We start from the raw sequence: 26,440 nt of genomic DNA, 5'->3' as shown, positions 1-26,440 counted from the left end.
CTGGGTGCAGCCCTCATTTAAGGGCAGATTCCCTCCTGTTTTATTATTCACAAACTAACAAATAAAAATCTAAACAGAGCTGGGGCAAGAACCCACGTCCTCCTTACAGTGTTGGGATCGGAGCTCCATGTCCCAAGCCTGTTCTCAGACATTCCGACTCCAGGACGAGGCCAATACTGACCCTCCCCTAGGCCGTTCTTCTGTGAAGTGGGAATCCCACCCCTCAGAGGGAAGCTGTGAGTGTGAGATGAGGTGGGTGTCGTGCACACAGTAAGTGCCCAATAAGTGTTACTGCCGAGGACAAAGAGCTGGGTGCTGGGGCTGCCCCTGGCTCTGCCTCTTCCGCCCTGGTGACCACAGGCCAGTCCCGGGGCCTCCCAGAGCTCTGGTTCTCGTCTGCAAGGTGGGAATGATAATTTTACCCTCCAAGTTGGGGTCAGAAACAGACTTCAGACCAGGGGCTCTTAACCAGTGGTCCAGGAGCTTGAATTGAAATTCAAAAAAAACACATTGTTCTTGTGGGGACGTGCTGGTGTGGGGTGACATGTTTACTAAATAATACACAAGGTACTGTGGACTTAGGGGCTGTGGTTGTCACCTGCCTGGCAAAGGGTCCTTGGAACAAAAAGCTTAAGCACCTCTGCTTTAGGCTTTGAGAATTTATCTAAACCATAAAAGAATATTTCAACACCCGAAAAAGTAGAAAGAATAAATTTCAAATGTAATATTTTTAAAGAAAAATGCTTTCCATTGTCCTTATTTTAGAATGGTGAAAACTTTAGTCTCCAGCCTTTGGACATCATTAATTATGAGGATTAAACAAGAGGAGGTGTGTGAATAACTGAGCACAGAGGTTGGAAAACAAAAAACAATAACTAAAATATTAACTGCTACTATTTAATATTATTTTGTTGTAATAACAAATTAGGATACTTAATTTTCCCTTTAAAGTATTTGATAAATAATTGAATTAAGAGGGACTTCCGGCAAGATGGTGGCTGAGTGAGCTTGCCTTGCCGTCTCTCCTGGGAAGAGGCAGCTGGGCACCGCTGGAGGTTCTCCGGGACCAGGCTTTTTCAGGATTTTTTCAGGGCAGGAAGTGTCTGGACATCGATTTGGTGGGAAGGTAACGGAAAGGACTGGTCTATAAGATATAAATTGAGACTTTTCAGGAGGGGGAGGCAAGATGGCGGCTGAGCGAACTTCCCGGTTACTAGCTCCTGGGGGGAATTGGCTGGGAGGCGTCGGAGACTCTTTGGGACCGGCTGTTTCGGGATTTTTCCTGGTCCGGAGGTGTCTGGACATCGATTTGGAGGGAAGGTAACAGAGAGGATCCATCTGTGAAATATACACGGAGATCCCAGCTACGTGTGGAGGATTCCCTCCTTGGGTAGGTGGAGCCGAGGCAGCTAGCACCGCGCGGAGCCCCGGCGGGCGGCGGCCAGGGTAGCCGAGTCCGGCCGAGCCCGGCTGAGCCGCGGCGGGCGGAGGGGCGGAGCCCGGCTGAGCTCGGCCGAGCCCAGCCGCGCCGCGCCGGGCGGCGAGCGGGAGAGCCAAGCCGCGCTGCGCCGCGCCGGGCGGCGGGCGGGAAAGCCGAGCCCAGCCGACCCCAGCCGAGCCCAGCCGAGCCGAGCCGCGGCGGGCGGCGGGCGGGGGACCGGAGCCCAGCTGAGCCCAGCCGAGCCTGGCGGCGGGGTTTCTGTTCTTTGGTTTTTTTCTTTTTTTTTCTGTTGTTCTTTTTTTTTTTTTTTTTCAATCCTCTCTTTCTTGTCCCCAATATTCTTCTTATACTATTTTACCTTAACAATACAATAGGTCCTACAGGAAATACCTCACATTTGCTGGGTTTCCTCACCCTCCACTGCCTCATTTCTCTGTGAATAGATTTAGCCTATCTACACTATCCCCTTTCCCCTACAACTTGATATCCTCCACCATCTGCTATCTCTCCTATATTCCATCTCCCTTTCTTTGATCCATAAAGTGTCTAACTCTTAATTTCTAATAACTTTGTTTAGTTTTCCATCTGGTATTCGTCCCTGAAACTATTACCTTTCTTTTCTCTTTCCCTCTCTCACGAAAACAATAGCCTCTTAGTACGTACCACATTCCTCCCATATTCAGTCATCTACCTCATTATAGGTACTTTCCTACTACTATAACTCTACACAATTTACATGATCTAACCTCCATCCTCCCAGAACTCATATTATTGCTTTGTAAACATATATCACCAATACTACTTCACACTTTTTCCTTCCTTACACAATTGACTTTCCCCAGCACTAATACTTTCCTTTAAAGTGAGCTTAACTAGCAATAAGAAATTGGAATAAGAAGAACAAAGTGACAAAGAGAAGATATAACACTTACGCAAAAACAACAGCTAATTAATCTCCAAGACTAGACAAAGAAGCTAAGGAACTGATTAAACCCGTCAAGAAAAAATGTTGACAAGACAGCAACAAAAATCTACAAACCAAACCAGTAATCAGGAAAACATGGCTGAATCCAATCAACAAACTGAAAATCAGGAAGGGGGACAGGACTTCGCACAAGCAATGAAAGATCTCAGAACATTTATCACCGACAAATTTGATGAAGTAATGAAAGAGGTTAACAGCGTGAAGACAACACTTGGAGGGGAAATTGCAGACATGTGCAAAAAAATAACAGATATGATGGAAATGAACACCACAATTCAAGAAATCAAAAATACACTTGCAGCAAATATCAGCAGACTAGAAGAGGCAGAGCAGAGAATTAGTGATGTGGAAGACAGTGCATTGGAAATCAAACAGATAGTAGAAGTGGTCAATAAAAAGGTAGAAAAAAATCCAGATAGGACTTAGGGACCTGAATGATAACGCAAAACGCTCAAACATACGTATTATAGGCATTCCAGAAGAAGAGAAGGGAAAGGGGTCAGAAGGAGTGTTGCAGGAAATAATGAATGAAAACTTCCCAAATCTACTGAAAGAGACAGATGTACATATCCAAGAAGCACAGCGCACTCCACTGGTCATAAACCCCAACAGGCCCACCCCAAGACATATACTTGTCAAATTATCCAATGCTCAAGACAAAGAAAAAATTCTAAAAGCAGCAAGAGAAAAGAAAACCATCACATACAAGGGAAACTCCATAAGATTAAGTGCTGATTTCTCATCTGAAACGATGGAGACAAGAAGGCAGTGGTATGATATAGTCAAGGTACTAAAGGAAAAAAATCTCCAACCAAGAATACTCTATCCAGCTAAACTAGCATTCAAAAATGATGGAGAGTTCAAAATATTCACAGATAAACAGAAACTGAAAGAGTATATCAACAAGAAACCTCCCCTTCAAGAAATTCTTAAGGGAATTCTGCAGGAAGAAAGGAAAAAACAGGACAGTCAGAGATGGAGGAGAGTGTAAAAGCAACAAGAAAGACAAAAATAGAAGGGGAAAATAAAATAATACAAACAAAATATAACAAACACAAATCCAACCAAAATATGGCTACCATAAATAACTCTCTAAACGTAATAACACTGAATGTCAATGGATTAAACTCACCTATCAAAAGATTCAGACTGGGACACTGGATAAGGAAATACGACCCATCTATATGCTGCCTACAAGAGACACATCTTAGACCCAGAGACTCATGGAGGTTGAAAGTGAATGGCTGGAAAACAATCATACAAGCAAACAACAACCAAAAAAAGGCAGGAGTAGCTATATTAATATCAGACAAAATAGACTTTAAATGCGAAACAATTGTGAGAGACAAAGAAGGATACTATATTTTAGTGAAAGGGACAATTTGTCAAGAAGATCGAACAATCATAAATATTTATGCTCCTAACAAGGGCGCCTCTAAATATGTGAGGCAAACGCTGGAAAAACTAAGTGAAAGAATAGATGCATCTACAATTATAGTGGGGGATTTTAATACACCACTATCAACTCTGGACAGAACATCTCAAAAGAGAATCACTAAAGAAACAAAACATTTGAACAGTATATTAGAAGAGCTGGATCTAATAGACATATATAGATCATTACACCCAAACACAGCAGGATATACATTTTTCTCAAACGCACATGGAACATTCTCCAAGATTGACCATATGCTAGGCCACAAAGAAAGGCTTAATGAATTCAGAAAGATCGAAATCATACAAAACAATATCTCTGACCACAGTGGAGTCAAGCTGGAAATTTGCAAGGGACAGAGACCCAGACTTCACACGACAATTTGGAAATTAAACAGCACACTCTTAGAAAAACAGTGGGTCAAAGAGGAAATCTCAAAAGAAATCAATGACTACCTTGAAACAAATGATAATGATAACACAACATACCAAAATTTATGGGATGCAGCAAAAGCGGTACTGAGAGGGAAATTTATAGCCATAAATTCATATATCAAAAAAGAAGAAAGAGCAGAAATTGAAGAATTAACTGCACATTTGAAGGAATTAGAAAAACAACAACAAAGTAACCCAACAGGAAGAAGAAGGAAGGAAATAACAAAGATAAGAGCAGAACTAAATGAAATAGAAAATAAGAAAGCACTTGAAAAAATAAACAAGACCAAGAGCTGGTTTTTTGAGAAGATCAACAAAATTGACAAACCTTTAGCGAGACTAACAAAGAAAAAAAGAGAAAAGAAGCAAATACACAAAATAAGAAATGAGAAAGGTGATATCACCACTGACCCCACAGAAATAAAGACTATCATAAGAGGATACTTTGAAAAACTATATTCCAACAAAAATGACAATTTAGAGGAAATGGACAAATTCCTAGAAATACATAAGCAGCCCATACTGATGAAAGAAGAAATTGATGATCTTAACAAACCAATCACAAGCAAAGAGATAGAATCAGTCATTAAAAATCTCCCAACTAAGAAGAGCCCAGGGCCAGACGGCTTCACAGGTGAATTCTACAAAACATTCCGGAAAGAACTAACACCAATGCTGTTGAAACTATTCCAAAAAATCGAAACAGAAGGAACACTGCCTAATTCCTTCTATGATGCCAACATTACCCTAGTACCAAAGCCAAACAAAGACACCACAAGAAAGGAAAATTGCAGACCAATTTCTCTAATGAACCTAGACGCAAAAATACTTAACAAAATACTTGCTAATCGTATTCAACAACACATTAAACGAATTATACACCATGACCAAGTGGGATTTATTCCAGGTATGCAAGGATGGTTCAACATAAGAAAATCAATCAATGTAATACACCATATAAACAGATTGAGAGAAAAAAACCACATGATTATATCTATAGATGCAGAAAAGGCATTTGACAAAATACAGCACCCCTTCCTGATAAAAACACTCCAAAAGATCGGAATACAAGGAAACTTTTTGAACATGATAAAGAGTATATATGAAAAACCTAAAGCCAACATTGTTTACAATGGCGAAATCCTGAAATCCTTCCCTCTAAAATCAGGAACAAGACAAGGATGCCCATTGTCTCCGCTCCTATTTAACATTGTCTTGGAAGTACTGGCTCGAGCACTGAGACAAGAACCAGATATAAAAGGCATTCAAATTGGAAGGGAAGAAGTCAAAATTTCATTATTTGCAGATGACATGATCCTATATATAGAAAACCCTGAGAGATCTACAACAAAGCTCCTAGAACTCATAAATGAGTTTAGCAAAGTCGCAGGTTATAAGATCAATGCGCAAAAATCAGTAGCATTTCTATACACCAATAATGAGCAAGATCAGGAGGAAATCAAGAAACAAATACCATTCACAATAGTAAATAAAAAAATCAAATACTTAGGAATAAATTTAACTAAAGAGGTAAAAAACTTATACATCGAGAACTATACAAGATTGTTCAAGGAAATCAAAGAAGACCTAAATAAATGGAAGAATATTCCCTGTTCATGGATAGGAAGACTGAATATTATTAAGATGTCTATCCTACCAAAACTGATCTACACATTCAATGCAATCCCAATAAAAATCAACACAGCCTTCTTTAAGGAACTAGAAAAACTAACTATGAAATTTATTTGGAATAAAAAGAGGCCCCGAATAGCCAAAGACATATTGAAAAAGAAAAACGAAATAGGAGGAATCACACTTCCTGACTTCAAAACATACTACAAAACTACAGTAGTGAAAACAGCATGGTACTGGCATAAGGAGAGACACACAGACCAATGGAATCGAATTGAAAGTTCAGATATAGAACCTCATGTATATAGCCATATAATATTCGATAAAGCCACCAAACCCTCACAACTGGGAGAGAATGGCCTATTCAACAAATGGTGCCTGGAGAACTGGATAGCTATATGTAGAAGAATGAAAGAGGATTACCATCTCACACCTTATACAAAGATCAACTCAAGATGGATCAAAGACCTAAATATAAGAGCCAAGACCATAAAGACCTTAGAAAGCAGTGTAGGGAAACATCTACAGGACCTTGTAATAGGAAATGGCTTCATGAATATCACACCAAAAGCACGAGCAGCAAAAGAACAAATAGATAAATGGGACTACCTCAAAATTAAAGCCTTCTCTACCTCAAAGGAGTTTGTCAAGAAAGTAAAAAGGGAACCCACACAATGGGAGAAAATATTTGGCAACCATATATCTGATAAGAGACTTATAACTTGCATATATAAAGAACTCATAGATCTCGAAAACAAAAAGATAAACAACCCATTTAAAAAATGGGAAAAAGATTTAAACAGACACTTCTCCAAAGAAGAAATACAAATGGCTAAAAAGCACATGAAAAAATGCTCCAAATCCCTAGCTATCAGGGAAATGCAAATCAAAACTACAATGAGATACCATCTTACTCCCATAAGATTGGCAGCCATGAAAAAAACAGTAGAATACAAATGCTGGAGAGGATGTGCAGAAAGGGGAACACTCATCCATTGCTGGTGGGAATGCAGAAGGATCCAACCATTCTGGAGGACAATTTGGCAGTTTCTCAAAAAATTATCCATAGATTTGCCATATGACCCAGCAATACCACTGCTGGGTATATACCCATCAGATCTGAAAACAAGGACACAAACCGATATATGTACACCAATGTTCATAGCAGCATTGTTCACCATCGCCAAAAGTTGGAATCAATACAAAAGTCCATCAACAGATGATTGGATCAATAAAATGTGGTATATACACACAATGGAATACTACTCAGCTGTAAGAACCAATACACTACAATCGCACGTGATAACATGGATGAACCTTGAGAATCTTATGTTGAGTGAAGCAACCCAGGCATTGAAGGACAAATACTATATGACCTCAATGATATGAAATAAGTTAACTGCCTCAGAGAGCTAGAGTCTGGAAAAGTGGCTTACTGGAAATCGGGGGGTGGAGGAAGGCTGTGAGTTAATGTCTGTAGGGGTGGAATCTGTGATGAGCTGGGGGTAAGTATGAGCACAAAGAAGGGACAAAATGGGGGCAAGGGGTTACCTTCGGGTGGGGTTTTCTGGGTTTGAGGGGGGTTGGGGATGGGAAGAGGGGTAATATGGTCCAAGAAATAGGTGGGAGGAGGGGCAACATACAAACATGGGAGAGTGCCAGAAGTTCATTGAGAACTAAATGTTGAGTAAAACGTATCAAAGTATAAGTAGGAGGGTTACCTGGTTAGGACGCTCAGGGGGTATGGTCTGATGCGGGACGGACTCCGGAGGGAATAGCTGAAGGCTCATTTTGCCAAGGTGGGTTCTACCATTGGGTGGGGTGGACCCATAACCTGGGGAAGACTAATGCCGTCGAATAGAGAGAACTGTATCTCTCGTGAGAAAGGACGGCTCCCAGGGCATTAGATTGGCAGGCGTTGTGGGCCCTAAGGGGAGGGGAAAATGGACGTGCAATGGATGGAACAAAGGTAAATAAGGGGGCAAAAGAGGAGTTATGTGAGAGTACACGAGGATGAATATAAAACAGCTAATATTACACCAAAAACATATAGGGGACGACAGACTAATAATGAAAACCATAAGACAAAACATAGGATAACTAAAAAATTTAGAAAACTGTACAACCTAAAGTATGGACCACATAGTAAGCACAAATGTTACCTTGTTTGAAAACTATAGTTTCGGAATCTGTACATCAGTTTCAGGAAATATGATATGAATAAGTTAAAAGATTATTGCTGTGGAAGGGAAAAGGTTTTATGGTGGATCTGGGGAAATACTGTATATTGTATATATGAATTTTGGTGATCTAAGACTCTTCTGAAGCTGACATTATGTTGGGATTCACTTTACAGGAAGTTTTGGATCACAGAGTGGTTCAACAATGGCAGCGGAGGAATGCTGATATGGGATGTTATTGACAGGATATATATGGTTGACAGGGAGTTATACAGGGCATATGCCCAGGGTATATGGTAATGTCTATATATACTCATAGTGGAAACAATTAATAACAACAGCTAGGGGGGTACTGGGCTCCTGGCCGGGGGGTCACTGTTGTGGGCCCTGGGAGAGCAGCGGCAATCCTCCAGGTGCAATGGCAAGAACCAGGAAGGAAGGAGGGCCCAACAGTGGGCTCTTGATACTAATGGCTACACTTTTGAGCCTATGCACCTGCAATAAGAACAAGGCCTAGAGTAGCATTGTGCCTGGGGGTTTCCTCCTGACAGCCTTCATGTTACTCAAATGTGGCCACTCTCACAGCCAAACTCAGCGTGTAGATGTGATGCATTCCCCCCAGCATGGGACACGACACCCGGGGATGAGCCTCCCTGGCACCGAGGGATCACTACCACATACCAGCTGAAGAAGCAACTAGAAAATGACCTTGAATTAAAGATTCAATGCGGAACAGCAGAATATACCTGTCTACATATAATAACATGACTTCGGGAAGCGGTTTGACCTAATGTAAGGGGGAAATGGAAAGGAGAAATGAGATTATAAGGCTGTGAGTCTCTAAAAAAGAGTCTGGAGGTTGTCAGAAGGAATACCCCTATGTACAACTGAACAGAGTCTAAGAGACAGATAAGGTAGATACAACCCCAGGTATTGGTTCTTTTGAGGGATAAAGAGACCCACGGGTTCTATGGTCATGGCAGAAGGGGTTCACTGCCATGACAGATGGCCCTTCTTTGGAGCTGGTGTTTCTGCGTGATGGAAATGGACTCAGAGGGGATCTCTTTTCACAAGACTTGCATGCTACTTTATTGGAATTGTAGTTGGTGCTGGGTTTAAGATATATGTAGGGGATTTGAATCTCTGGACTGATAATATGACACCCAGGCCCAGAGCCTCAACAGACTTCAGCTCCTACACTTTGACTTATTGGACTTACTCCACTCAGCTAACATGGAGTTGAAGAAGGTCAACCACCACAACATGGAGCCTAGAGTGTCTACAACTAGAAGCAGGAAGAGTGCATCCAGTACCCATGTGCAATCTAAGCCCTCACTTGACATAGGTGTGCAATGGACACAACCAATCCAATGTCCACAGAGAAAATGTGGAATGGGTGTGGGAACGGTAGCCATGGGGGCTGCTGGGTGTGGGGAACGGGAGGAAGAGATGAGATGTGGAGGCGTTTTCGGGACGTGGAGTTGTCCTGGATGGTGCTTCACGGACAATTACGGGACATTGTAGATCCCCCCAGGGCCCACTGGATGGAACGTGAGAGAGTCTGGGCTATGATGTGGACCATTGACTATGGGGTGCAGTGATGCTCAGAGATGAACTTACCAGGTGCAATGGATGTATCACGATGATGGGAGAGAGTGTTGCTGTGGGAGGAGTGGGGGGCGGGGGCGGTGGGGTTGAATGGGACCTCATATATTTTTTTTTATTGTAATTAAAAAATAATAATAAATAAATATTAAAAAAATAATTGAATTAAATGCATGTTAGAGCTAAAAAGAAAATAAAAATAAAATAGGAAAGAAAGGTAATGATATGAGTAACTGGCAGGAGGTTTTAGTAATAAAAATATTAGTGACAAAACTTCACTGAGGGCTTCCTGCATGCAGGTGGCCCTCTACATGTTTTATATGCTTTATCTCATTTATTCTTCATAAAACCCTTTTTGTCCCCTTTTAGGGCAGGCGGCTTATAGCCTTGCCCAGGCCGAGCGATGGGGCTGGGCTGGGGCCAGCAGCCGATTCCACTCTCTGGGCATTGAGCTCTGTAGTACTCTGCCTCCCTAAAGTAGACTGAATATAAGATAAATTCCAGTTTAAATGAGTATATTATATGGAGAGAAAGAATATGTAGGGGGAAAAAAGCAGTAGAGAAGAAGAACCATAGATTGGGTCATTGAATTCGATTCGGGGTAGCAAAGAAAGCAAGGCACTGGAAGGGGGCAGATGGCGCCACATCGTGCCGTTGTGTGTGAAAACGCCATGGCTAGAAGGTGGCCAGATGGCATTTCTTTTTTTTTTTTAAGATTTATTTTTTATTATTTCTCTCCCCACCCCCCCACCCCCAGTTGTCTGCTCTCTGTGTCCATTCACTGTGCTCTTCTGTGACTGCTTCTATCCTTATTAGCAGCACTGGGAATCTGTGTCTCTTTTTGTTGCGTCATCTTGTGTCAGCTCTCTGTGTGTGCTGCACCATTCCTGGGCAGGCTGCACTTTCTTTTGCACTGGGTGTCTTTCCTTGCAGGGTGCACTCCTGGCGCATGGGGCTCCCCTGTGCAGGGGCCACCCCAACCTGGCAGGGCACTCCTTGGTGCATCAGCACTGCACATGGGCCAGCCCCACACGGGTCAAGGAGGCCTGGGGTTTGAACCGCGGACCTCCCATGTGGTAGGCGGACACCCTAACCACTGGGCCAAGTCCGCTTCCCCCAGATGGCACTTCAAGTGCAACGAGGGGGTTGCTGTGTCAGGCCCTGAGCACCTTGATGCAGCACTTTGTTTCCTTCTGACCTCCTGAGGCTGGGAACCATGACAGAGGGAGGGTGGCTGTCTCAGCATCTGAAGGCCGTGGCGCTGCCCAGACAGAAAGGCTGGAGGGCAGGGTGCTGCGTGGGAGGGGTGGGTGGGCAGGGCCGCCTGCTTGCTGCTGACCAGCTGAGTTGAAGCAGGTCCCCGAGAGAGGCCTGTGCAGAATACAGACCCGAGGTCCACTTCCAGAGCTTCGCTGCCAATGTGTGCTCAGTGCCCAGTGGGCGTGGCAGTGCCGGCAGCCCGCATCCTCTGGCCGAAAGCAGAGTAACCAGCTTCTTAGAATGATCCAGTCACGCCCTGGGCCATTCCCAAGCCGAGGCCCGGCCACGGTCCTGGGGTCACGGCAGGACTGCCGACGTGATGGCTCTTTGGAGATGGAGACCCCCTGCTGGGTTGAGGGTGAGCCTCCAAATGTGACTCCTGCTTCTTCTTACCCCAAACAAACACGAGAGCCGTGCCTCAGCCCTGACGCGAGTGTGCTCAGCTCGAAGCGCACGCCTCGTGGGTTCAGATCCCCAGGGTCTGCTGTGTTCCAGCATGTGCTGTGAGCACTTGATGTGGATTATCTGCTTCCCACAACCACCCTCAGCAGAAGAGGGAACGGAGGCTTAGAGCAGACGGTGCCAGGACACGCACGAGACCCAGGCTGGCTCCGAGGCCTGAGCGTCCGGCCTCGCCATCACAGGGCCGCGGGAAGAATCACAGACTACGGGCTCATGCCTCCGGTCCTTCCCCCTGGGCTGTGAGCTCCTTGCTCCCAGCTGCTTCCCAAGGACCTGTGCATGCATTTGGGAAACACTGACGATAAAGCCTCGGCTGCTCTTTGGGCACTGACAGGTCTCTGCAGGTGACGCCCAGGAAGCTGATGAGTAGAGCGATCACAGAACTACCAGGACAACCCGGCACGCCGTTTGCCATTCCGGCAGATCTTAGAAGCTATTTATACACTTTTAACATCTTTTATTTATTTATCCTTATGTTTTATTATAAATGTGATCAACAAGAGTGCTTTTCTCAGATGAAATACTTTAATTACTCCAAAGGTGGAATTCTTGAGAGAGCCACATAAATTTGTCCATTAAACATGGGTATCAGAAGACATAAGTATCATCTTCAAAAGTATGTAGTAGATTCAAGAATGACACAATTTCACTTCTATGAACCATATTAACCTCAAAATAGGAGATGTTTTTTATGTGTTATGTTGTCAGTGTTTTTTATGTTATGTTCCCATGCAGATTATTATAAGGGTCCCCTAACAGAGCAGCTGGGGAGATCGTTCTAAAAACAATCAGAACTTGCCATGTCCTTGCTAAAAACCCTTCAGAGACTTGCAGTCGTTTTTACATTAAAACCTAAATTCCCTGGTATGGGCTCCAGTGGCCAGCATGGCCGAATCCAGCCTCGTGATGACGACTGACATCACAGCAGTCATCGGAGTATTCTACACCTCACGACTCCTCTTTTGTTCTTGTGTCCCTCTGTAGGTACACAGCACGGTTCTTGGTTTACTCATGTCCCTCTCTAGGTACACATCACAGCTCCTCATTCATTCTTAAGTCCCTCTCTAAGGAACATGTCAATGTCCCTCCAAGGTACACGTCTTGGTTCCTTGTTTGCTTTTATGTCCCTCTAGGCACACGTCACGGTTCTTGGTTTACTCTTTCGTCCCTGTCTAGGTACACTCGCACCTCCTCACTTGCTCTTACATCCCTCTCTAGGCTACACTTCCCTCCATCCTGCTCTGGTCACTCACCTGGGCCTTGTACCTGTTCCCTCATGGCCTGGCGGTCCTGCCCCCCGCTCACCCACCAGGTCACTCAGACGTCACCTCTCTGGGTAGGGTCTCCTGGCCCCGCTCTAAAGCAGGTCCCCTACTCACGGCCTCCTTCCCTGCGGACGAGGACGTAGTGGAGCTTAGCACGGCCTTGCTCGTCTCTATTCTTGTCTCTGTTTTGTGAGCTGGGGGGGAACGACTTGCTCACCCCATCCTCCCCACTATTCTCGTCAGTGCCTGTGTGTGCGTGACACGAGAGGGGCTCAGCGTGTGTGCTGAGTGAATAGCGAACACTTCTGAGAAATCTTAAGTCAGCGAATGCCCAGATGAGCACTATATCATTCTTATTAACAGCGGTCGCCTCACTGTCGGTTGCTGTGAATTAACCGGCCTGGTTTCCATTCGGCGTGAATGTGCATCATTTGTTGGCTGAGTGTCAGAGAGAAGCCAGTGCAGGTGAGCGTGGGGAAACCTGAGTGTGACTCGGGTTAAGTCCCCGCCCCCTTGCTGGCTCTGATATAAACAGACTCACGTGGACTGACAGACACAAGAAGAGCGAGCTCTGCTGTGTTTCTCCTGCCAGCGACACAGAGGAGATGCTCAACAGCTGAGGCCCTGGGGAGAGATGAGCCTGATAACTTACTGCTGAGGTTGAGAAGAGAGCGACAGCCTAGACTGATCTAGGAGGCCTGGAAAGAAATGAGCCCCGTGCCAGGAGAGAGGACTAGAGGACTGCTTCAGCGGGAAGCCCCTAAAGCTGGGCCCACGGAGCAGCTGGGCCTGAGAAAGGAGCCTGGAGGAGGACAGCAGGCGGAGACCACCCTCCACCCCCTGCTGCACGTGCCAGCTGACTTTGGTGAGAAAGCACCTCTTATGGAGCCTTGAGTTGGATTTTTCACAGCCTTGAAACTGTAAGCTTTCATGTCAAATAAAGTCCCATTATAAAAACCAACAGATTTCTGGTACTTTGAACTGGCGGACCTTTGGCAAACTATGACAGAAATAAAAGTCAAATAAATATGAAAGCAGGCATTAATGAAAGAATTGAGTGACAAAAAAGTAAAAGGCTTACAAAGACAAAATAGCAAAGTGGTAGTGTTGTAGAATTTGAGAGAGGTTCAATTATTTGCATATAGAGAGGCCAGGACTCAGGAATGATTTTGAGAAGGAAAAATGGTTTACTGACGGCCAGTCGGCTGGACTCGGGAGCTTTCTGTTTCAATCCCGAGCCTGGAACCAGATTTTTGAGTCCCTTTTATACAGAGAGGAAAGGCCAAATGGTCCTTTTGTTTCAGTGCTCATTAGGCTTGAATTAGCATATATCTTCCACATCCTAGGTAAGCCTTTAGCATGGACTTTACATTCTAGATAAGCTTTTAGCCCATTTGGTTTGCATTTCCCCTGAATATTTAAAGTTTGTAGAGTTTGCATTGATAAACTGTTTCCTGGGGCTGGAGTCGTTGCCATGGTCACCAAGGGCAGGACTGCAGCCTCTCATCATCCCACACGCACAAGTCAGGACAGACAGCTGAGGTTAAGGTTATCTCTGAGGAGACAAAGAGCCTCCCACCCATAGCCCACATCAGTAGAAGAAAAGTCTACCTTATCAGTTGTGACTTTAAATGTAAAGGGATTGAACTCTCCAATCAAGGGGCAAAGACTCGCAGAATGGATAAAAAAGCATAATCCAACTCTATGATCTTCACAAGAGACTCACCTTATATCCAGTGAAAGGCTGGAAAAAATATATACCATGCAAATAATAACCAACAGGGAGCTGGGGTAGCTATATTAGTATTATAGTATTAGCTAAAATAGACTTTAAGTTAAAAACTGTTATGAGGGACAGAGATTCAGTCATTATATACTTAAAAAGGGTTCAATTAAATAAGAAGACATGACAGTTGCAAATAGATATGCACCTAACAACAGAGCTTCAAAATATATGAAGCAAATACTGACAGATTTGAAGGAAGAAATAGGTGGTTCTACATTAACAGTAGGAGCCTTCAATACACCACTTTCAATAATGGATAGAACATCTAGACAGGAGATCAATAAGGAAATACAAAACTTGAACCATATTCTTTTTTTTTTTTTGACTTTGTAATAATATTACATTAAAAATATATATGTGAGGTCCCATTCAACCCCACCCCCCCACCCCACCTCCCCCCCCCTCCAGCAACACTCGTTCCCATCATCATGACACATCCATTGGATTTGGTAAGTACATCTTTGGGCACCTCTGCACCTCATAGTCAATGGTCCACATCATGGCCCATACTCTCCTCCATTCCATCCAGTGGGCCCTGTGAGGATTTACAATGTCTAGTGATTGCCTCTGAAACACCATCCAGGGCAGCTCCATGTCCCAAAGACGCCTCCACCTCTCATCTCTTCCTGCCTTTCCCCATACCCATCAGCCACCATGTCCACTTTTCCCAATCCAATGCCACCTCTTCTATGTGGACATTGGATTGGTTGTGTCCATTGCACCTCTATGTCAAGAGGAGGCTCAGATTCCACATGGATGCTGGATGCAATCCTCCCACTTTCAGTTGTAATCACTCTATGCTCCATGGTGTGGTGGTTGTCCTTCTTCAACTCCATCTTAGCTGAGTGTGGTAAGTCCAATAAAACAGATTGTAGGTGCTGGAGTCTGTTGAGGCTCAGGACCTGGCTATCACATTGTCAGTCCAGAGATTCAAATCCCCTAAATATATCTTAAACCCCAACATTAACTGCACCTCCAGCACATTAGCATGAAAGTCTTATGAAGGGAGATCCCATCTGAGTCCAGATTCATCACACATAAACACCATTTCCAAAGAGGGGCCATCTGACCTGGTAGTTAACCCCATCGGCCATGACCATAACTCCCATGGGTCTCTTTAGCCCTCAAAGGAACCAATATCTGGGGGTTGTATCTGCTTTATCTGTCTCTCTGACTCTGCTCAGTTGTGCATGAGGGCAATCCTTCTGCCAGCCTCCAGACTCTTTTTTAGAAACTCGTAGCCATATAAACTCATTTCTCCTTTCCATTTCCCCCTTACTTTAGGTCAAACAGCATTTTAAAGTTGAACCATATTCTAAACCAACTAGAACTAACAGACATATGGAGCACTTCACTAAACAGTAGCAATATACCCATTCTTTTCTAGTGCACATGGATCATTCTCCAGGGTAGACCATGTAGAAGTTTGATATTATTGATAAATTCTGAAAAGAAATATTGGATTATGTTTGTAAACTGATCTTCTCCTCTGGGCATAGTAGGTTATATTGGATTCACAGGATTACTTGATTAAGGAATTATATAAACCTCTTGTGCCAGTAGGGCATCCCGTCTCCACCCTTTGGTGGGTGGGGACTCATGGATAAAAGGCAAAGGACAGAGCTGAGGGTTTTTGATGCTGGAGTTTGATGCTAAAGACTTAAGCTGGAGCCCCTGGAAGCAAGCACACAGAGGAAAGAGAAGCCAGCCCCAGGAAGAGAGGAACCCAGGAAGCCTGAACCCTCTCAGGCTACATCGGCAGCCATCTTGCTCCAACACTTGGAAATAGATTTTGGTGAGGGAAGTAACTTACGCTTTATGGCTTGGTATCTGTAGCTCCTACCCCAAATAAATACCCTTTATAAAAACCAACCAATTTCTGGTATTTTGGGGAATTAAATAAATAAAAAAATAAATCTTAAAAAAAAAACCCAAAAAACAATAGAATCCACAAAACCAAAAGTTTGGTTCTTTGGAAATATCAATCAGATTGACAAATCTTGAGGTAGACTGACAAAGAAAAAAAGGAGAGAGAGCAGAAGTAACTAAAATCAGAAATAAAAAGGGGAACATTTCTAACCATCCCACTGAAATAAAAAGGTCTGTAAGAGGATACTGTGAACAAATTAGAGAACTGAAGAATTGGAAACTTCCTAGAAACACAAAAACTACCTGTACTGACTCAAGAAGAAATAAGAGGTCTCAAAAAACCCAATAATTAGTAAAGTGACTGAAACAGTCATCAAAACCTCCCAACAAAGAAAAGCCCTGGACCAGATGGCTTCAGTCATGTATTTTACCAAACATTCCAAGCAGAATTAATGCCAATCCTGCTCAAAGTCTTCCAAAAATTGAAGAGAAGGGAACACTCCTAATTCTTTTTTCACTTTATTTACTTTTTTAAAAAAATTTTTATTTTTAAAATTTTTATTGAAATATGTCATTCCTACATGAACACACATGAACAATAAGTGGGAGGGCGCCATGGGGAGCCCAGGAGGTCGGAGATGAGTTTTGCACTCAAGTTAAAACCAGTGGACCAGGTCTTCAGCAGGATACTTTGGGGAATAAAGTATCCAATGAAGAGAAAATAGTAAGATTCTTAAGAAATGACTCCTGGTCCTCCGTTTTTGGGGAAAATTTTATAAACTTGAATCTCACCAGATCCTGGAGATGCCTTTGAGAAGTTATTTGGTGGAAAGCCTTTACAAAAGTAATGAAGGTAATTAATGTGGAGAATCCTTGAGCCAGATTGCAAATCATACTGTGCATCCTACAGGAGCTGAACCCTGTGAATGCACAAAATGTGGAAAAGCCTTCGAAGGACATTCTTTCCTTAAGAATAAGCAAAGCTCTCACATTGGGCACAGACCATAGCAATGTGAGGAATGTCGACGAGCTTGTGGTGGCCCCTCCTGTCTGAGCACTCATGTAAAAAGCCACTTTGCAGAAAAAGAGTATCAATGCCAGGATTGTGGGAGTTACATCTAAGAAACATGTGAAAACTCTCAGTAGTAAAAATCCTTTTGAGTGCCAGAAATGTGGAAAAGCTTTCGTTTGCCCCTTATCCTTTAAGGTGCATGTGAGAGGTCACAAGGGGCAGAAAATCCGTACATGTGGCGTATGTGGGGAAGCCCTCATTTATTACTCACACCTTACACGACAGTAAGAAGTCATACTGGAGAGAAGCCCTGTGTGTGTCAACATTGTGGGAAAGCCTTAAGTTCCTACTCCTCCCTTCGAAAGCATATGAGAACACATAGTGACAATAAGCCCCAAGAATGTAGGCAGTGTGGGAAAGCCTTCAGATATCCCTCATCCCCTCAGAAGCACAGAATGCCTACAGGAGAGAAACCTTATGAATGTAAACAGCACGGCAAAGCATTTGATTGTCCCAAGTACTTTCAAAGACATGTGAAAACACACAGTGGACTGAAACCGTATGAATGTAAGGAATGTGGGAAAGCCTGCAGTTTTCCCTCTTCCCTTCAAATGCATGTGAGAACACACAGTGGAGAGAAACCTTATGAGTGTAAGCATTGAGGGAAAGCCTTCAGTCGTGAGCCCACCCTTCAAGAACATTAAGAATGCACAGTGGAGAGAAGCCCTGAGTGAAAGCAGTGTGAGAAAGCCTTTAGTTGTCTCCAGTATCTTCAAAAACACATGAGAAGGCAGAGAGGAGTAAAACCCTATGAATGCAAGGAATGTGGGAAAGCTTACAGTTGTTCCTCTACCCTTCGGGGACATGTGCGAACACACACTGGAGAGAAGCCCTATGAGTGTAAGCAGTGCGGGAAGGCCTTCAGTTGTCACTCCTCCCTTCAAGCACATTTAAGTATGCACAGCAAAGGGAAGCCCTGTGAGTGTAAGCAGTGCGGGAAGCCGTTCAGGTATGCTGCATCCCTTCGAGTGCATGTGAGAAGTCACTGAAGAGAAGCCCTATGAATGCAAGGAAGGTGGATAGCTTTCATTCACCGTTAAAACCTTGCACATGCAAGAAAACACACAGGTGAGAAACATTTTGAACGTACACAATGTGGAAAAATCTTCAGGTGTAACACTTTCCTTATTATGTAATTGAAAATTCCAAATAGTTATAAACGTGGTGTTGCCCTTATAAGTGCCTCATCCTTAATTTAGATACCTAATATATTAATTTCTAGTTAATATAAACATTGAAAGTAATCATCCTTCTATATGCTTTTTCATGTATACTACATATATTTTGTAGAGTGAGACTTCAAGTAATTGTACAGGTATATAAAATTTGTCATGTTTCCATTGTAATGTTTTGTACCCAGGGGTGAAGTGTCCACCACCACCACCCATATACAATCTGGTTTAACTTTAGATGAAAAGTTCTTTTTTTAGTATACAAGCATTTAAAAAAGTTAAAGTTGCAGGTTTTCAAAATAACATGCAGAAAATAAGAGTTCCCATATACTCCCCTTACACATGCAGCTTTCCCTGTTATTAACACTTTGTGTTAATGTGATACTTTCATTAGAATTGGTTAAAATTTATGATTATACTGTTGACTATATATATATATATATATATATATTTTTTTTTAAAGATTTTATTATTCCCCCCTTGCAGCTTATTCACTGTGGGGTTTTTTTTCTCTCTGTATCTGCTTGTCTCCCTTTGTTGCATCTTTTCTGCGCCAGCTCTCCACGGTGCACGGGCTGTCAGCTCTCTGTGGTGCATGGGCTGGCTTGTCTTTACAAGGAGGTCCTGCGACGTGAATCCAGGGCCTCCCTTATGGTAGATGGGAGCCCAAGTGATTGAGCCACAGCCACTTCCCACTGTTAACTATATTTTAATTTACATTAGTGTTCACTCTTTGTGTTGTATATTTATGGTTTTTAAAGATATTCATACAGCATTTATACAACCTAATAGTTTCCCTTTTACCCACATTTAAATGTATGATTCAGTGGTGTTATAATCAGTGTTTGAATCCCTCTTTCTATTACGTTCCTTGTATAGTGATGATTATGATGTGAAACTTTCCTGTTGAAGTTTCTTTTTTGGTTAACTGTTGCAGATACTGAACTTCTCCAACTGTGTATCTTCCACATTTGTTGTTAATGTATATCACAACCTATGTTTCTCAAAGAAACCAGTAATTGTGCAAAGAAAAAAACAATAAGTGTATAGTAAAGACTGCGAACTTACAAAATAATCATACATAACATCACACAGGGATCTCATACCTCACCCCTCACCAACTCTTTGCATTGGTGTGAAACGTTTGTTACAAACTACGCTAGAGCATCATCAAAATATTACTACCAACTATATTCCTTATCTTACATTTGATGTATTTTCCCCCCAACCCATACTATTTTTTAAAAGGTATTTTTGTTACAGATATTGTGAACTTGTAAAACAATCATACAGATGTGTAGATTTCCCATACAACTCCATACCCTGGGGGAACATTTGTTACAGATTATAAAATAATATCATCAGACTATTACCACCAATCATGGTCCATAGCATACATTTGGCACACTTTTTCCATATACATCCATTATCAACACAGTACAGCTTGGCATTAATGCAAAAATATTATAGTATTGCTGTTAACCACAGTCTTATAGGTCATATCAATTGTAGTTTTCCCATATTTCTCCATATTCCAATCATCCTGCAATAGTGATGTACGTCTGCTGTAACAGAAGGACTCTCTTGCATTTGTAACCTTAACCACAATTTTCAACCGCATCTGAGTTCACTGTGTTATTCAGTCCCTAGATTATTCTTCAGCTTTCTTTCTATTGACATTTACTTCCCTAGACTACCTTTTTCAGTCACAATCCCATTTATAAACCAGTTGCTACTCACTATAATGTGTTACTATCAACTCTATCCATCGCCACACTTTTACAGTCAAGTTAATTAAAACTTCTAAGCACATTAAGTATCCATAGTTCTTCTCAGCCCTCCTCTTATCTCCTTATAACCTATACCCCAGGTTTTAATTCCATGTGTTTATTAATTGTATTTAGTTCATCTTAATGAGACCATGCAATATTTGCCCTTTTGTGTCTGGCTTACTTTGCTTAGTATAATGTCTTCAAGACTCATCCATGTTATCACATATGTCCCAATTTCTTTCTTCTTATTGCAGCATAGTATTCCATCGTACGTATATACCACATTTTGTTTATCCATTCATTGGTGGATGGACACTTGGGTTGTTTCCTGCTTTTGGCAATTGTGAACAAGGTCGCTATGAACATTGGTGTGCAGATGTCTGTTTGTGTCATAGTTTTTAGTTCTTCTGGATATATTCCTAGTAGAGGAATTGCTGGATCATATGGCAGTTCTATATTTAGCTTCCTGAGGAACTGCCAAACTGTCTTCCACAGAGGCTGCACCATTTTACACTCCCACCAACAGTGAAGGAGTGTTCCTATTTCTCCACAGCCTCTCCAGTATTATTGTTGTCTGGTTTTTTTTTTTAATAATGGCTATTCTATGTGGTGTTAGATGATATCTCATTGTTTTAATTTGCATTTCCCTAATACCTAGTGATATGGAACATTTTTTGATTTCCTTTTTGCCATTTATATTTCTTCTTTGGAGAAATGTCTATTTAAATCTTTTGCCCATTTTTAAATTGGATTGCTTGCTCTTTTATTGTTGAGTTGTATGATCTTTTTATATAGAATGAAAATCAAACTCTTATCGGATAAGTGGTTTCCAAATATTTTCTCCCATCGACTGGGCTGCCTTTTCACCTTCTTGATGAAGTCCGTTGAATCACAGAAGTGTTTAAGTTTGAGGAGACCTCATTTATCTGTGTTTTCTTTTATTGCTTGTGCTTTTGGTGTAAGGCTTAAGAATCCACCACCTACTACCAGGTCTTGAAGATGTTTCCCTACATTTTCTTCTAGGAGCTTTATTGTACTTCCTTTTATATTTAGGTCTTTGATTCATTTTGAGTTGATTTTTTTTTTTTAAAGATTTATTTATTTATTTAATTTCCCCCCCCTCCCCTGGTTGTCTGTTCTTGGTGTCTATTTGTTGCGTCTTGTTTCTTTGTCCGCTTCTGTTGTCGTCGGCGGCACGGGAAGTGTGGGCGGCGCCATTCCTGGGCAGGCTGCTCTTTCTTTTCACGCTGGGCGGCTTTCCTCACAGGCGCACTCCTTGCGCGTGGGGCTCCCCCACGCGGGAGACACCCTTGCGTGGCACGGCACTCCTTGCGCGCATCAGCGCTGCGCATGGCCAGCTCCACACGGGTCAAGGAGGCCCGGGGTTTGAACCGCGGACCTCCCATATGGTAGACGGATGCCCTAACCACTGGGCCAAAGTCCGTTTCCCTTGAGTTGATTTTTGTATGAGGTGTGAGGTAGGGGTCTTCTTTCTTTCTTTTGGCTATGGATATCTAGTTCTCCCAACATCATTTATTGAATAAACTGTTCTGCCCCAACTGGGAGGGCTTGACAGGCTTGTCAAAAATCACTTGGCCATAGATGTGAGAGTTTGTTTCTGAACCATTAGTTTGGTTCCATTGGTCTATGTGTCTATATTTATGCCAATACCATGCAGTTTTTTACCACTGTAGCTAGGTAATATGATTTAAAGTCTGGAAGTGAGAGTCCTCCAACTTCAGTTTTCCTTTTTAAGATGTTTCTTGCAATTGGGGCCTCTTACCCTTCCAGATAAATTTGATGATTGTGTTTTCCATTTGTTTAAAAAAATACTGGTGGAATTTTTATTGGGATTGCATTGAATCTGTTTATCAATTTGGGTAGAATTGACATCTTAATGATATTTAGTCTTCCAGTCCATGAGCATGGAATGTTCTTCCAATTATTTAGGTCTTTTTTTAATTTGTTTTAGGAATGCATTATAGTTTTCTGAATTCAAGTGCTTTGCATTCTTGGTTAAGTTTATTCCTAAATTTTTGATTCTTTTATTTGCTATTGTAAATGGAATTTTCCCCCTGACTTCCTCCTCAGATTGTGCATTATTAGTGTATAGAAACATCACTGATTTTTGTATATTGATCTTGTATCCTGACACTCTACTAAAATAATTTATTAGCTTTATTCTAGATTTTTTGGGATTTTCTAGATATACAATCATATCATCTGTGAATAGTGAAAGTTTTAATTCTTCCTTTCCAATTTGGATACCTTTTATTTCTTTTTCTTGCCTGATTGCTCTAGCACTATATTGAACAACAGTGGTGATAGTGGGTATCCTTGTCTTGTCCCTGATCTCAATGGGAAAACTTTTAGTTTTTCGCCATTGTGTACAATGTTAGCTGTGGGTTTTTCATATGTGGCTTTTACCATGTTGAGACAATTTCCTTCCATTTCTATTTTTTGTAGTATTTTTTATCAAGGAAGGATGCTGTATTTTGTTAAATGCCTTTTCTGTGTCAATTGATAAGATCATGTGATTTTTCTTCTTTGAATTTATTAATGTGGTGTATTATGCTGATTGATTTTCTTGTGTTGAACCAGCCTTGTATGCCTGGTATAAAATGCACTTGATCATGATGGATAATTCTTTTAATGTGTTCTTGGATTCGATTGGCAAGTATTTTATTGAGGATTTTTGCATCTGTATTCATTAGAGAAATGGGTCTTTAATTTTCTTTTTTTGTAATATCTTTATCTGGCTTTGGTATTAGGGTGATATTGGCTTTATAGAATGTGTTTGGTAGCATTCTTGTTGAATTTTTTGGAAGAGCTTGGGTAAGATTGATATTAAATTTTCATTGAATGCTTGGTAGAACTCACCTGTGAAACCATCTGATCCTGGGCTTTTCATTTTGTGGAGCTGTTTGATGACTATTTCAATCTCTTTACTTGTGATTGGCTTGTTGAGGTCTTCTATTTCTTCGAGTGTCAGTGTAGGTTGTTTGTACATTCCTAGGAATTTTTCTATTTCATCTACTTTGTCTAGTTTTTTAGCATAAAGTTGTTCATAGTATCCTTTTATGGTCTCCATTATTTCTGTGGGGTCAGCAGTAAATTTCCCTTTTTCATTTTTTATTTCATTTATTTGCATCTTCTCTCTTTTTTTCTTAGTCAGTCTAGCTAAGGGGTTTTTGATTTGTTAATCTTCTTGAAGAACCAACTCTTGGTTTTGTTTATTTTCTCTATTGTTTTTTTGTTCTCAATTTCATTTATTTCTGCTCTGATCTTTGTTATTTCCTTCTACTTTCTTTAGGATTATTTTGCTGTTCTTTTCCTAGTTCCTTCAGCTGTATAGTTAGGTCTTTGATTTTAGCTCTTTCTTCTTTTCTATTTTTATTTGTATATTTATTTTTAAAGATTTATTTATTTATTTATTTCTCTCCCCCCTCCCCCAGTTGTCTGCTCTCTGTGTCCATTTGCTGTGTGTTCTTTTGTGACCACTTCTATCCTTATCAGTGGCACTGGGAATCTGTGTTTCTTTTTGTTGTGTCATCTTGTTGTGTCAGCTCTCCGTGTGTGCGGCACCATTCTTGGGCAGGCTGCACTTTCTTTCACACTGGGCAGCTCTCCTTACAGGGTGCACTCCTTGCATGTGGGGCTCCCCTACGTGGGGGACACCCCTGCATGGCACGGCACTCCTTACGCGCATCAGCACTGCGCATGGGCCAGCTGCACACGGGTCAGGGAGGCCCGGGGTTTGAACTGCGAACCTCCCATGTGGTAGGCAGACTCCCTATCCATTTAGCCAAGTCTGCTTCCCTCTTCTTTTTTAATGTAAGCATTGGGGGCTATAAATTTTCCTCTCAACACTGCCTTTGCAGCATCCCATAGGTTCTGATATGTTGTATTCTCATTGTCATTCATCTCGAGATATTGATTTCTCTTGAAATTTCCTCTTTGACCCACTATTTAAGAGTGTGTTGTTTAATCTCCATATATATGTGAATTTTCCTTTCATTTGCTGCTTGTTTATTTCCAGCTTTACTCCATTATGATCAGAGAAAGTACTTTGTATAATTTCAATTTGTTGAATTTACTGAGATCTGCTTTGTGTCCCAACATATGGTCTATCCTGGAGAAAGATCCATGAGCACTTGAAAATAATGTATATCCTGCTGTATTAGGGTGCAGTGTTCTGTATATGTCTATTAGGTTTAGTCCATTTATCACATTATTAAAGCTCTCTGTTTCTTTATTGATCTTCTGCCCAGATGTTCTATCCAATGCTGAGAGTGGTGTATTGAAGTCTCCAACTATTATTGTAGAGATGTCTATTTCTCTCTTCAGTTTTGCCAGTGTTTGCCTCATTTATCTTGGGGCATCCTGGTTAGGTGCATATATATTTATGATTATTATTTCTTCCTGGTGAATTATCCCTTTTAATAATATGTAATGTCCTTCCTTGTCTCTAATAACAGTTTTGCTTTTAAAGTCTGTATCATCTGATATAAGTATAGCTACCCCAGCTTTTTTTTTTTTGGTTGCTGCATGCATGGAATATCTTTTTCCAGCCTTTCGCTTTCATTTTATTGGTATCCTTGGGTCTAAGGTGAGTCTCTTGCAGACAACATATAGATGGCTTATATTTTCTTATCCATTCTGCCAGTCTGTGTCTTTTGATTGGGGAGTTTAATCCACTAACATTCAATGTCATTACTGTAAAGGGAGTTCTTATTTCCTCCATTTTGATCTTTGCATTTTGTCTGTCATTTTATATTTGACACTTTTAGTTACTGTTGTTACAGTTGTTTTTTCTAGACTTTCTTCCAGTCCTCTCTCTCCTGTCTTTTCTTTTCAGATTGTAACACTCCCTTTAGTATTTCTTGCAAAGTTGGTCTTTTTTGTTATAAACTCTCTCAGTTTCTGCTTATCTGTAAATATTCTAATCTCACCCTCATTTTTAAAAGATAATCTTGCTGGGTATAAAATCTTTGGCTGGCAGTTTCTCTCCTACAGTATCTTAAATATATCATACCACTGCCTTCTTGCCTCCATGGTTGCTGATTAATAATTGGCACTTAATCTTATTGGGTATCCCTTATATGTCATGCATTGCTTTTCTCTTGCTGCTCTCAGAATTCTCTCTTTATCTATGGCGTTTGACATTCTGATTAGTGTGTGTCTTGGAGTTGGTCTTTTTGGACTTATTCGGATAGGAGTATGTTGTGCTTCTTGGACATGGATATCTATGTCCTTCAATTGGCTGGGACATTTTCTACCATTATTTCTTCAAATATTCCTTCTGCCCCTTTTCTCTTCTCTTCTCCTTCTGGGACACCCATGATGTGTATGTTTGCATGTCTCTTGCTGTCATTTAGTTCCCTGAGACCCTGTGCAATTTTTTCCATTCTTTCCTTCATCTGTTCTTTTGTTTGTTCACTTTTGGAGGCCATGTCTTTGAGCTTGCCAATCATTTCTTCTGCTTCCTCAAATCTGCTCTTATAAGCCTCCAGTGTATTTTAAAATTTCATTTATTGTACCTTTCATTTCCATAAGGTCTGCTATTTTTCTATGTATGCTTTCAAATTCTTCTTTGTGCTCATCCAATGTCTTCTTAATATCCTTAATCTCTTTAGCCATCTCATTGAATTTATTAAGGAGATTTGTTTGAACTTCTAAGATTAGTTGTCTCAACTCCTTTATGTCATCAGCAGGCTTATCTTGTTCCTTTAATTGAGCTATCTCTTTCTGTTCCTTGGTATGGATTGTAATTTTTTGTTGGTGTTTCTGCATCTGGCTTGCTAGATGTATTTATTCTGGGTGCAGTTTCTTCCTTAAGTTTAGAGATTTCTTATCTTTTCTCCCTTGCTGGTTATGTAGTACGAGCCAAGGATGTAGTTGGTGCTGTAAGCTATAGAGGCTGAAGCTACCCACATTGCCCCAGGAATTGATGAAGCTTCTCCCACCTTTCTCCTCTATCAGGGGTAGGGACAGAGCAGTAACCATGTATAATAATCCCAATTGGGCACAAGACTGCCTGTAGTCACCCGGAGACACTGATGAAGCTTCA

This window comes from Dasypus novemcinctus, chromosome 27 (genome assembly GCF_030445035.2).
Source record: "Dasypus novemcinctus isolate mDasNov1 chromosome 27, mDasNov1.1.hap2, whole genome shotgun sequence".
NCBI lineage: Eukaryota > Metazoa > Chordata > Mammalia > Cingulata > Dasypodidae > Dasypus > Dasypus novemcinctus.
This window is presented reverse-complemented; position numbering follows the sequence as displayed.